This window comes from Telopea speciosissima, chromosome 7, assembly GCF_018873765.1.
Source record: "Telopea speciosissima isolate NSW1024214 ecotype Mountain lineage chromosome 7, Tspe_v1, whole genome shotgun sequence".
Classification (NCBI taxonomy): Eukaryota; Viridiplantae; Streptophyta; class Magnoliopsida; order Proteales; family Proteaceae; genus Telopea; species Telopea speciosissima.
In genome coordinates this window covers 25,944,036-25,958,010 of record NC_057922.1, presented here as the reverse complement: position 1 = coordinate 25,958,010, position 13,975 = coordinate 25,944,036, and the positions used below count along the sequence as shown (strand labels likewise).

Here is a 13,975-nt window from a genome sequence, read left to right as displayed (position 1 = left end):
GGATCTAGCATCAAATTGAATACGTTGCCCAAATCTTTTTAGCAGAACTCCTTTAGGGTGCCAATGATCAAGCCAAAGCCTAGTTGACCGACCATCCCCAATGATATGGAAGATATTACCCTCAACTAGATCTCTGTACTTGAGCACTTTCCTCCATATTATGTTGTTGATGTTGTTTCAATGTATCACTTGGTTTTCTTATGATATGAAGTTCTTTGCCTTGACAACTCTTTTTTTATATATATTTTTTCAAATAGCTTTTGTTTTGTTTGTTCAATAACAGGTTCAACTACTCCAAGGATGATATTTAGAAGATTTTCAATACTGATCTAAGTCTTTTTGGAACACAAGAAGTGGAAATGATTGGTATTTAGAGGCTAGATCGAGTTTCTACAACATTTTTGCAAATGAGCTTGCATCAATTCAAAATGTGGTAAAGTTGATTGGATTTGCATTGGGTAGCTACACCACCAAATTATAAATAGAAGCAAAGAAAATTTGCGAACATGGATGCTTTTGCAGAATCAAAAAACGATATGAATATCTGGATTTTTTTTGCACAATCCTCTACAACCATTTTCTTACACGGGTTTTCTGCTTCTTCACACCTAATTTTGTTATTAGTTTTATCCATTTCCTGGGCTTGCAAGAGACGTACGATGTCTACCCTTGAAAATTCAAAGCCATTGTTGAAGAATACCTACTTTTTATACTATTGGTTAGCCCTTATATCTTGCACAACTCTGTCTTTCTGTGATCTTCTCTTATATGTGTTGAACTACCTCTCTGGGTGTAGACATGGTTGGTCTAATCTAAATTTTTTTTTCCAACTAGATTTTGCATTTAGAGCACTCACTTGGTTTGTGATCTCTGCTTACTTGCACATCCAATTTTCTCACTTAAGTGAGCGTAGGTTCCCCATTCTACTAAGGATTTGGTGGGCCTTCTACTTCCTTATGTCGTGTTCCTATCTTGTTATACATCTTGCATTGTATTGGAAACATTCAGCCTTATCATTCTTGATATGGGTCTCCGATGTTGTGTCCATTATTTCTAGTTTGTTCTTTTGGTATGCTGGATTGTTTGGCAAGAGGCAAGAAGATGAAGATCTCCATCTTTTGGAGCCTCTTTTGAAAATTAGTTCCAGTCGAAGCAATAATGGTGACAATGGACAAAGCTTAAGTGTCGATGGAGAGAGAGTAACTCCGTATGCAAATGCCAATCTTTTTAGTATGATTACTTTTTCTTGGATGGGTCCTTTGCTTGCACTTGGGTATAATAAAACACTAGACCTTGAAGATGTTCCTCAGCTTGCCAATGGTGATAGTGCCAGTGTGGTCTTTGCTTGTTTTAGAAATAAACTTGAATCTGTTGGCAATGGTAATGGTGGTCAGGTAAGCACACTCAAGCTGGTGAAGGCATTAATTATTTCAACACACAAGGATATTCTATCGACAGCTATATTTTCCATTGTATGCACATTAGCCTCTTATGTTGGACCGTATCTTATTGACACATTTATTAAGTATCTCAACAGCCCTCACCAACAAAAATATCAAGGCTATTCACTAGTGTTTATTTTCTTTCTTTCAAAGCTCATAAGATGTGTCTCAGAGAGACTCTTGTTTTTTCAATTGCGAAAGATGGCAATTACGGTCCGTGCTGCCTTGTTCTCTATAATCTATAAAAAGAATCTCAAACTTTCAAGCCAATCAAAGCAGGGTCATGCTAGTGGGGAGAACATTAATTTGATGAATATTGATGTTGAGAGGATTGGGCTTTTCAGTTGGTACTTGCACAATATATGGAGGGTGCCTTTTCAGATTGGTCTAGCATTGTTGATCTTGTACAAGAGCCTTGGTCTCGCTTCACTTGTAGCTTTTGCTAGCACAATGATTTTGATGTTAACAAATTTTCCATTAGGAAAACTATAGGAAAAATTTCAAGGAGAATTGATGGATTCAAAGGATCGACGGATGAAGGTGACATCTGAGGCTTTGAGAAATATGAGGGTTCTCAAGCTCCAGGGTTGGGAGATGAAGTTCTTGGATAAGATAATTGAGGCTAGATACTTTGAAACAAAATGGATAAAAAGGTTACTTTATTCATCAGCTATGATTACGTTTGTCTTCTTATCTGCTCCCATGTTTGTATCCATGGTTACTTTTGGGTTTTGTATTCTTATGAGAATTCCATTAGAATCGGGGAAGATTCTATCTGCACTTGCAACATTTGAAATATTACAAGTGCCCATTTTTAATATCTCAGACACAATCTCCATGGTAGTTCAGACTAAAGTTTCCCTTGATAGGATTGCCTCATTCCTTTGTCTCGATGATCTTCATTCGAATATAGTACAAAAGCCTCTAAGAGATGGTGACGATGTTATAGTTGAGATAGACCATGGGAATTTCTCTTGGGACTTACATTCTCCTGATCTCACATTAAAAGATCTTAATTTTCGAGTGTATCGTGGTATGAGAGTGGCTGTTTGTGGTTCTGTTGGATCAGGAAAGTCAAGCCTACTTTCATGCATATTAGGGGAAGTTCCAAAGGTATCTGGAGCCATTATGTTGAATGGGACGAAGGCCTATGTTTCACAATCGCCTTGGATACAAAGTGGCAAGATAGTAGACAATATATTGTTTGGTAAGGAGATGAACAAGGAAAGGTATGAGATGATCCTTGAAGCATGTTCATTGAATAAGGACCTTGAATTGTGTGCCTTTGGGGACCAAACTATCATAGGGGAGAGAGGGATCAACCTGAGTGGCGGGCAAAAGCAAAGAATCCAGATTGCACGGGCTTTATACCATGATGCTGATATTTATTTGTTTGATGATCCTTTTAGTGCTGTGGATGCTCACACAGGAACTCATCTATTTGAGGTAGGTGTTCTTTAACCTCTAATTCCAAATATTTTCTTGATGAAATTGATTTAAAGCTATACATGACATTGCTTACATCAAAATTTTGTTCACTAGAAACTGAATTTTAAAAAATAAATTATAGTAAGTGTAGAACTACTTGGCACTTTTAAGTAATTGGAAATTCTTTTTGAGTACCTAAATGTGAACTTTAAAAATCTTGTGGCAGAAATGTTTGCTAGGAATTTTGGGTTCAAAAACATTAATTTATGTTACCCACCAAGTAGAGTTTTTACCTTCTGCTGATCTTATTCTGGTGAGAATATGCCATCTTTCTTTCTTGACTTTCATTGCCTTAACCTAGTTTGGGAGTGATTATTTACTTTCTTTTATGTTAGGTTATGAAAGATGGCAGGATTACTCAAGCAGGAAAATATAAAGAAATTCTTAATACTGGAACTGATTTTATGGAATTAGTGGGTACGCATACGAAAGCTTTGGCAGACCTTAATTATGTTGAACATGAGGCTACTTTGGATAATTTTATTAATGGTGAAGAAGATGATAATAAGTTGTGTAGCGAGAAATCTATTCAAGATGATGAGGTAAAGAAACCCGAAAACTGCAAAACAGAAAAATTGGTTGGGTCAGAAGGGCAACTTGTCCAAGAAGAAAAGAGAGAAAAGGGTGAAGTTAGTCTTTCATTCTACTGGAAATATGTTACCACTGCATATAGGGGAACTTTTGTTCCATTGATATTGTTGGCACAAATTCTTTTCCAGCTTCTCCACATAATCAGTAATTATTGGATGGTGTTGGCTACTCCCAATTCAGAGGAAGTGAGACCTCATGTTAAAGGATCCACTATTATCTTTGTTTATGTTGCTTTGTTCTTTGGAAGTTGTCTCTGTGTACTTATAAGGTCCATGCTCATCGTAACTGTTGGGTATAAGACATCCACTATTCTCTTTAACAAAATGCATTTGTGCATTTTCCGTGCTCCCTTGTCATTTTTTGATTCTACTCCGAGTGGAAGGATTTTAAACCGGGTTAGTAAATATGCTTGTTTATTCTTGGGATCCAAATAATCAAGATTGATTAATTACCATAAAATGTTAATATTATTTTGAATAAATTCTATTTTTGTATGCAGGCCTCCATAGATCAAAGTTCTGTTGATACCTCTATTCCAAATCAATTTGAAGAACTTCTTATCTCAATCATAGATTTCTTGGGAACTGCAGTAGTAATGTCACAGGTTGCATGGCAAATGTTAATAGTGTTTATTCCGCTAATTGTGACATGCATCTGGTACCAGGTAATTCGATAGTCACTTCTACTTCTTATGATTAAAATTTCAAATCAAGCACAACCTTACTTTCCCCATGGTTAACATGTCATAGCACAATTTGGTTCAAGCTTTGTTTGAATATTGAATTCTGAATTTTCTTAGTTCACTCCAAAATCAATTTAGTGGTGGATGCATATATGCAAGCTTGGTTGTGAATGTGGTGATTTAAACAAAATATTTTGAATTAAATAATATATACAAAAAATTCATTTCCCAGTCACACATTTTCATGTGAATTAATGCAAAACTATGGTCTTTTGCTTACCAATTTTTTTTTGAGAAGAATGGACTAAACAAGCCAACATTGTCAAAGTTTAATATTCACCTAAAACAACGTGGCTGCATTTTTTATATGCATAAAATATTTTAGATATGTAATATGACCTATTAGCGTTGATGGTAGATCCGTTGGGTGGAGCTCAATATAAAAATAAATTAATAATTAATAAAAATTAACAATTAATAAAGGGTTAAAGTTTTATGATCAAGAACCTACTTCTACCACATGGTGGATCTGATTGGGCTAAAATTTATAGATATATGGACCCCAAAGTTCCCTGCTCACATGTCAAGTTTCAGCCCAAACAAAGTCGGTCATGTGGATAAACAAATCATTAAAAGATCTACAAATTTTATATGGATTCAAGGGACAACCGAGGGGTACATGGACATACATAGGAGGGTATATGACATTACGTGGGTATACATGATTGAATTTGGGTATGAAATTTAACATTTTCTATCCAAAACATCTCCTTAGATATCCAATAGTTAGATTTAACTCACCCTTCCATGTAGTGTAATTAGATGTCTCAAGTAAGGACCCCTTACCTTGTTTTCCGAGTACGGAAACTATTTGTAAATAATAAATTAATGAATAATTTTTCATTTTTTCACTAGCTGAATAAAAAGTTAGTAAATAATTTTGAAAATAATTAGTAAATACTTATAAAATGATAATTGTGTAAATGATTTTAAAGTATTAAATGGTAAATTAATAAATAATTCTCAATAACTAAATATTAAATATCAGAGTAAAATGTCCTATGCAAGGCTTGACTATGCGCCTTGTCTTAATGGTCCAATTTGGGTCATGTGAAAGGTCGCTTTAGTCAAATTGACCATTGATAGTTATTCCCTATTCGTTAGTCATTTGTCAAGTTTTGTACTCGATCAGTTGTAATGCTACACCATTTTTTAACTCACCCTTGTATTTAGGCCTCAAACGGATCGGATTCGCTCGGATACGGATCGGATGTAATCGGTTCGGATATTTCTGGTCGAATATGGATACCTCTAAACGGATTCGGATGGATTCGGATGCGATCGAATTCAGATTTTCGCCATCCGCTTACACCTCCGCCTTGTGTAACTCGAACCTTCCTCCCCTAGTGGATACAATTCACTCTCAATCCATAGTTTTAGATCATGATTCTCTTTTCCTCATATTCTAGAACCTTTTGAATCTTCAAAAACCCCAAAGATCGTTATTTACTTAATTTTTTATAATTAAGTATTCGATTCGGATTTCTATCGGAGTATTCGGATTTTTTCCTGGATATCTCTAAACGAATACGGATGCCCCTAAATGGATATGGATGCGGATCGAATTCAGATTTTTCGTTATCCATTTACACCGCTTGTATTTGAGTGGCTAAATTGAAGTTGCCTAAAGTTGTGAAAGTTGAATTCTCAACTAATCAATGCTCAAATATGATAGATGAATAGGTGGTGATTTGGACAGCCCACATCAACAATATTTGAACCCCTATGGAACTGCCATGTAGCGGATATTTGGGCAGTCAAGAGAAGTCTATCTGGGTGGATCACCAAGGAACCAGTGCTACATTATTAATTCATCGATAATTTCAAAGAGAAATTCGTCTTCCTTCCTTTCTTTCCTTCTTTCCTTCATATCTTTGTTTCTCTCCTAAGTGTAGCATGTTGGCTACACTTTATGCTAAGCATGATAAGCATGCAAAACATTGTACTTAGCCTAAGTGAAGTACCTCGTCTGCACTATAATACATTTTTGTACTAAACTACACATTCATTTGCTTTTGGCGACAATGAATAAGGCCATATTGTCATTTCTATCATCAGCAAATCTATATTTGGCAAAAAATTGGATACAGACACATGCAGTAGTAATTAAATTTTGAAATTTAATAACCTAATAAATTTTTTTCAAATACAGTTACATTCATGTCCAATAAAATTTTTATTAAAAAAATTTGGGAATAGAAATTTTGGGACGGAGTTAATTTCATACATAATCATCAACATCTAATAAATAAAAAAATATTAACAATTCAATAGAAAACAATTGAAGTAAATAAAATAGATTGATAAATTTTCCTACAATTTCATCCATTGTGATGGTGTCAATATCAACCGTCTAGACATAAGTTGCTCACATTAAGGATTCCCTTTCAAAAAAGAAAAAAAAAGCCTATATCATTTTCTTACTACCTATACTTTCATTACACCTTTATTTACATGTACCTAATTCCCTTTTTGATAAATCTTGGCTTGTAGAAATACTACATATCTGCAGCACGAGAACTTTCACGTATGGCCGGAGTATGCCAGGCACCAATTATACAACATTTTTCTGAATCTAGTTTAGGTTCAACCACCATCAGATGCTTCAATCAAGAAGAGAGATTTATGAACACAAGCCTCAAGCTGGTGGATGGGTATTCCCGACCTAAATTTCATATTTCTGGTGCAATAGAGTGGTTATGCTTCCGCATGGATATGTTGACATCCATCACATATGCCATCTCTTTGGTTTTCTTGGTCTTAGTGCCAAAAGGAGTACTCAATCCTGGTAAAACGTTGAACTTGAGATCTTATAAAATCATTCTTTAGGTAAACTATGATTGATTGCTCACATGGAATCATAATTTCGAATTAATTTTGTTTTCTTTTCTCTCTTGAAGGGGTAATGGGTTTAGCAATCACATTTGGACTAAATTTCAGCATGCATGGGGTCGTATGGGATCTTTGTGGTCTTGAGAATCAAATTATAGCCGTTGAGAGAATACTACAATATTCCAACATCCCCAGTGAACCCCCTCTATTGGTAGATGGAAATATACCAGGTTATGAATGGCCATCACAAGGGAAAGTTGATATTATTGATCTACAGGTAATCCCCAATTTAGATACCTCAAATCTTTATTTGCTTACATATTTCCACATTTTATGGAATAGACCTCTAAGGCCTAATGTTGTTGGATATATAATTCTTCTTGCTCTTATGGAATTCTACTAAGCTTTATTATATGAATTTTTTTAATATATATGTAGGTCCGGTATTCCCCGCAACTTCCTCCTGTCTTGCGAGGTGTCACATGCACTTTCCCCGCAGGGATGAAAATTGGCATCGTTGGGCGAACAGGAAGTGGTAAATCAACTCTAGTACATACTCTCTTTCGCATGCTTGAACCGACAACAGGTCAAATTTGGGTAGATGGCATCAACATCTCCAAGATTGGCCTTCATGATGTGCGGTCAAGATTGAGCATCATCCCACAAGATCCAACAATGTTTGAGGGGACTCTAAGAAACAATCTTGACCCACTTGAAGAGTACAATGACGAACAGATTTGGGAGGTGGGATTTTTTCATTTGACGAATAGCCATTAATCAATAACAATGATAGGATGGATATATTTTTTTCTTACTAGTGATTCACACACAAAACAAACACATTACTTGACTAGTTAGGATATGTATAATATGAACTACTTTATCATGGTCATCTTCTTTTTATTTTTTGTTTAAGTTTTGAAATCCTTTCAGTTGAAATATTGAAACCATTTCATTGGATGTATTGGATCATCTTTGGGAAGTTTGGACAAAATGATTTTTTTTACTTGGGACCTGGGAGGTGCATTGCTTTTACTACCCTGCTTTTCATCATTTGGCACCCTCTTGGTTGTTTATTTCATATTTTTCTTCGCTCATCCTTAATGATCAATTCTATGTCATCTTGAATAATCAAGCAAGGTGGTAAGTTGACATGGAGTTTTTGTTGTCATAGGCTTTAGATCGATGCCAACTTGGTGATGAGGTTAGAAAGAAGGAAGAGAAGCTTGATTCTACAGGTTGGTTCTTCTCATATTCATTCTATACCAAAGTTGTTCAACATCAATTTATCCATACACAAGTGTGTTTTTTTCAAATGAAATATCTAACCACTAGTGCATAACCCAACTTCACAGCCCCTCAACTCCCTTTCGACAAGTAGGGGAGTAAAGTTAATGAAAATAAGATTCTAAATAGCTAACCCATTTTCATATGGTGACCATCATAGTGACTGAGAATGGAGAGAACTGGAGCATGGGTCAAAGGCAACTAGTTTGTTTGGCGCGGATATTACTCAAGAAGAGCAAAATTTTAGTGCTCGATGAAGCTATTGCATCAGTGGATACTGCGACTGACTATCTAATTCAACAAACACTTACTCAACACTTTTCAGGGTCTACTGTCATCACAATCGCACATAGGATAACATCAATTCTTGATAGCGATATGGTCCTCCTCCTTGATAATGGTTAGTTGCTAGTAATTAGTGCACCACAATCAAATGGGTTCAGTTGAGTTTGTTAATATGTCTTTTCATATTTTTTTTTGCTGCTTGCCTAATCAAATTGACATATTTACTTGGATGAAACAGGCCTTGTACTGGAATACGATTCCCCGGATAAATTGCTAGAGATAAAGTCTTCGTCATTTGCAAAGCTTGTTAAGGAGTATACTAGAAGATGTAGTCACTAGTTTTTTAAAGTATAAATAAGTGAGTTTTGAATCTTCAAAGTATGCATGTTGCATTAAACTGAGGTGCATTGCAACTTTGAGCATGACAAAAAAATTGTTGGGGGGATCGAGGCTCCTTACAATCATTTGAGTTGGCATTGGCATTCGATTGAAGTATTGGGGGTAGAAAAGTAAATGAGTTGGCATTGGCATTGCTACTCAAACGTGCAATGATCAATGGGACAAGGACCGTTCTACAGGAAATTCATCTTTTCTAAGCTCTTCAGTGCCTTCTTGTGGATGTGTCCTCTAACTTGGCTATGTTATAGGGAATAATACAGCTAAAAAAGACCACTTACTAGTAGATGTTACACTGGGGACTCTTTCATATGGCTGTAGGCAGCATAGAGTAGGGCAAAATACAACCAAGCTGGCTTTTCTTCATGCATGTCTATAAACCTTGGGAAAAGTTTTAGTAGTTCAGTGGTATCTTACCATAAATATCCACCATGTGACACATTGGATAGTGCTGAATTTGTAGACAAGTAGACCTTCCCAAGGTCCCCTACTCGCATGTCAAGTTTTATCCAAAATGGATTTGGCCAAGTGGCATAACAAATATTTGAAATCAATTGAAAAATGTATTTAAAAAAAAAAAGATTTGGACAGCTGAAAATCAAGTGATTCTGCCAATACATGGGAGAGTATATGTTTAAATCTGAGTATGAAGTTTGACATGTAGCCAACCGTAGACCATTTTCTAAATTTCTATATCACTCTTTCATTTGGCAGTTGTTGACCCATAATGCTTTCTGTAGGTAAACAGGGCAAAAAGTATCTTGCGATACCCTAAGGGGGATCGAGAAACGGACTTGCTGACTAATGTCTTGCGATGCTACCCTCTCTTATTGCAGGAGAGTAAACTGTGAAAAAGGGAAAAGGGAGTCACCACTTAGGCTAGAGCCTAGTGCCAATAAATGGTGTCCCTTCTTCGTAGAAGGGGCACTAACACTACAAAAAAAAATCCTCTTTAGCGGCAGTAAAAACCACGATTAATAAGTTAACTCCAAGACTCAATGAATTTTTGGTTAAGTGTCAGATTACGTTTGGGGAAGGTGTTAGGCACCCCCAGAACGTTTGGTTGGAACCAGTCTTCCTAGACCATACACTAGTTGTATGCTTGTTGTTTATGCATGTTATGTACCTAATTAATCTAATTCAAAAGGTTTAGAATCTTCTTGGTTGAGGTTATAAGCCTAACTAATCTAATTAAAAAAATTAATGTCTAAATCCTAATTACTAATCTTGAGTTAGGTGACTAAGTACATTATGCAACTTAGCTGATTTAATTGGCGCATTTTACCATGAGCTGAGCGAATCTTTATCCCCTCCAATTCGCTGCCCGCTCCAATTTCCTCCAATTCCTCACATAGGAACAGAAATGACCACACTACTCCCTGCCCGAATACACTACCCTAGGTAGGGTAGGGTGGTCATTTCCGCTCCTATGTGTGGAATTGGAGGAAATTGGAGCGGACAGCGAATTGGAGGTGATAATTATTCTGAGCTGGAAACCCTAACTCTATGACCAATGCTAAGGTTAATTGCATAGGACTGAATAAAACACAAACTAAGTTCAGCATAGTAAGCATACAATATGCGGCAAACGCTTATGATCGCAAAATAGCGAGATTGCGGCAAACATGCAAGAAAATGCATGGAACCTTACATGGGTATTCAAGAATTCCAAAATACACCTTATTGACATCAGAATCATGTAAGGGAATGGAGAAGAAAGATGTTGCATAGTTTTGGTGAAAATCACCAAAATGCTCCTAAAGGGCAAAAGTGGCAAAGGTTGGCCAAAAATCAGTCTTCTTTCTAATAGGGGCCTCCACAATGCATAAATAAGCTTTGAAACACTTTGATATGACCAAAAAGTAGTTTTTCAAAGTTGAAATCTCATTCTACCCGGAAAAATTCCTGAAATGCCATTGAAGGGTGGGAAAATGTAGTTTTATCTATAGGAACCTTGAAAGGGGATGCACATGCATGGAAAATTTCCGAAAGTCATTTAAAAACATGATGTATTGCATAAGCAACTCATAGGTGACTTTTGAGCATTTTTTTTGTTTTTTAGAATCAAACCTGGAAGACAAAGCCTTTTGGAGTATTACTTCTTCAGGGCTGTTCACAGTCAAATCAGCTTGGGGAGATATTCGGAGAAGAAATCCAAAGGTTCCGTGGTACTCGATGATATGGGATACGTCTCTGTTGCCTAGACGATCAGTTTTTGGCTGGAAGATGTTGCACAGTAAACTTTCCAGGGATGATTCGGTTCAATCAAAAGGAATTGCCTTGTCCTCTAGATGTGATCTCTGTAGGAATGCAGCGGACTCTTCTACTCACTTTTTATTGCAGTGCCATTTTTCAAGAGCGGTCTGGTCTCTCTTTCTATCATGTTTTCAGATGGTGTACCCTCAACTGGGTTCTTTATGTGATTTAGCGACCTGGTGGAAGCGCAAATCCAAATTCTTTGCGTTAAAAGATGTTTGGATTGCAGGGCTGGTTGTTGTTCCTTTCTTTCTATGGAATGAAAGAAATCTTAGACGGTTTGGGGGTAAGAGTAGAAAGCCTTTGCAGGTGTTTAATTTGATTTTAAGAGCATTGAGAGAGCAAATTCCATCTACTAAGGGTCGGCTGAAATCAGTGGGTGATCTTATTTGTTCATGAAGATTTGGAATCCCAGTCATTTCTCGTCTTACTCCTTCAATCATGGAGATTTACTGGTGTCCCCCCTTCACCCTTGGTTTAAATTAAATGTTGATGGGTGTTGTTTGGGAACCTAGGTCGAGCAGGTGCTGGCGGTGTCATTCGCGACTTTCAAGCAAAGGTGGTTGCTTCTTTCAGTGAGTTTCTTGGTAGTTGCTCTAACTATGAGGCTGAATTACAAGCTCTAGTGAAGGGATTAAATATCGGAAGGGATTTAGGGATTCAGGCTTTATGGATCGAGTGTGATTCTATAGCAGTAACAGTAGCAATATATGTTTCATTCCCTGGTACATCTAAAAAGAGTGGCTTCTTCTCCAGCCATACCTTCCATTCGATGGAAACTTTCCCACTGTTATAGAGAAGCCAATCCGGTAGCACATTTTTTAGCAAAAGAAGCCGCTAAGACCTTCTTGTCTTCCTCTTCTCCGACTATGCTATCTTCAATTCGTGATGATCTTGTGATGGATGCTCAATGTAGACTGAGATTCCGTATCCGGTGACTCTGATTTATCTTATCTGTAGGTTTCCCCTTTCCCTGCTGATGGCTATGCCGAAGGTGGGGGATGAGGTATAGCATGTTTTATTTTTTCTTGGTTGGTTTTGTAATTCTTTTTTTATTTATTTTTACTACAATTGATCCTTTAGTAAAAAAAAAAGAAAAAAAAAAATCAAACCTGTAAGTTGTCAAATGCCCTTAATATAGGAAATGCACCTAATTCGCTAAAAATAACCAAGGCATTCATTAAGACTTTAAAACAATGTAATGTGACTCAACATAGTATTAAAATCACTGAACTTTGCTAGTGGGGATGGGGAAACTATTATGTATCCTTCAGGTTTTCCTGACAACCTGATAAGGCTGGTTCGGGATGATGCTGATAGGAAAACATATTTTAGACAACCATGATTGGGTTGGGGAGGCTTTGCTCTTGTATGTCCGAGGGGAGTGTCCTCGGTGGGTGTGGGGCTTTTTCCTCTACCTTAGGGATATCTAAGGGGTGGAAATAGGTCGCCTTCTCCTGTAATTTATTTCTCTTCTTTATATACTCTCATATTACCTATCAAAAAAAAAAAAAAAAAAATCACTGAACACATAAAAAATGAATTTTACTTATTTTGGATTTTGAAGAAAAATTACCAAAATGCCCTAAAGTGGGTGATGAGCTCCTCTTCCCCACCCTCCCCTTTTTTTTTAGTAGAGAGATTAATTCATGTTTACATAAACTTAAACTATCTAAGCCTCTCAAAACCAATGAGACAATGACCATGAGTTCTTACATATAAATACACACAGATCAAATATATAGTTTAAGATTTTTGAAATTTAACTGCAACTTAGTTTGTTATACAAAGGACAAATTTTATTGATTCTTTACAATAATAAGGATCCATGTAGCTGACTCTATTTAATTGGGATATGACTGAGTTACTGTTGTTTTTATTCAAATCGAGTTCTGTAGCCAAATGTTATTTTCGACGACGGTTAATGTACTACCGTTGCCCTATATAATTTGGGTGATGGTTTATAATTTTTTGTCGTGGAAAATATGATAGAACGACGGTTTATATGTTTCCGTTGTAAAAAATATACTTGGGCAACGGTTTATATTTATTTGTCGTTAAAAATATAATTAAGAAACGGTTTATAATTTTTCGTAGTGGAAAATAATATTGGGCGGCGGTTTATATTTAACCGTAGGTGAAAATAGAATTGGGGCGACGTTCACAGATTAGCCATCGTCGAAACTATAATTTGGACGACGTTATAAAATAACCATTCGTCGTTGAAAATTGAATTTGGGCAATGTTTTATACCTATCCATCGTTGAAAATATATTTGGGGCGACATTCTGTAGTTATTCTTGGTAATGTTTGCAACTTTTACTTTGTTTTGTTCAAATTTTTCTTTCACTTCACGTCTAATCTAAATAAATGGGGCCTAATTTTGATCAGGGTTTTCTTTTCATTCCAAATTGTCATCTATTATGTTGGACAATTGAAGAAAAAAATTATATTGAAACTTGAAAGACATAATAAATAAGCCAAAATGTCATTATTTAGTCTTTAAATAGTATAATCAGTAGCATGTACCACAAACAAGAGAACTAGAAGATCAGCAAAGTTTCAAATGCTGCTCAACCTAGAGTCTTTGTCCAGACCATTCCATTCTCATTCATCCAATGACAGACTTCAATTAGGCCAGGGCCAAAACCAAGTA

At 36.2% G+C, this 13,975-nt stretch overlaps 1 pseudogene; it reads left to right on the top strand.

The window, feature by feature from the left end:
* Positions 1-420: 420 nt before the first annotated feature.
* LOC122667670 lies at positions 421-9,084 on the top strand (annotated as a pseudogene).
* Positions 9,085-13,975: the final 4,891 nt, after the last annotated feature.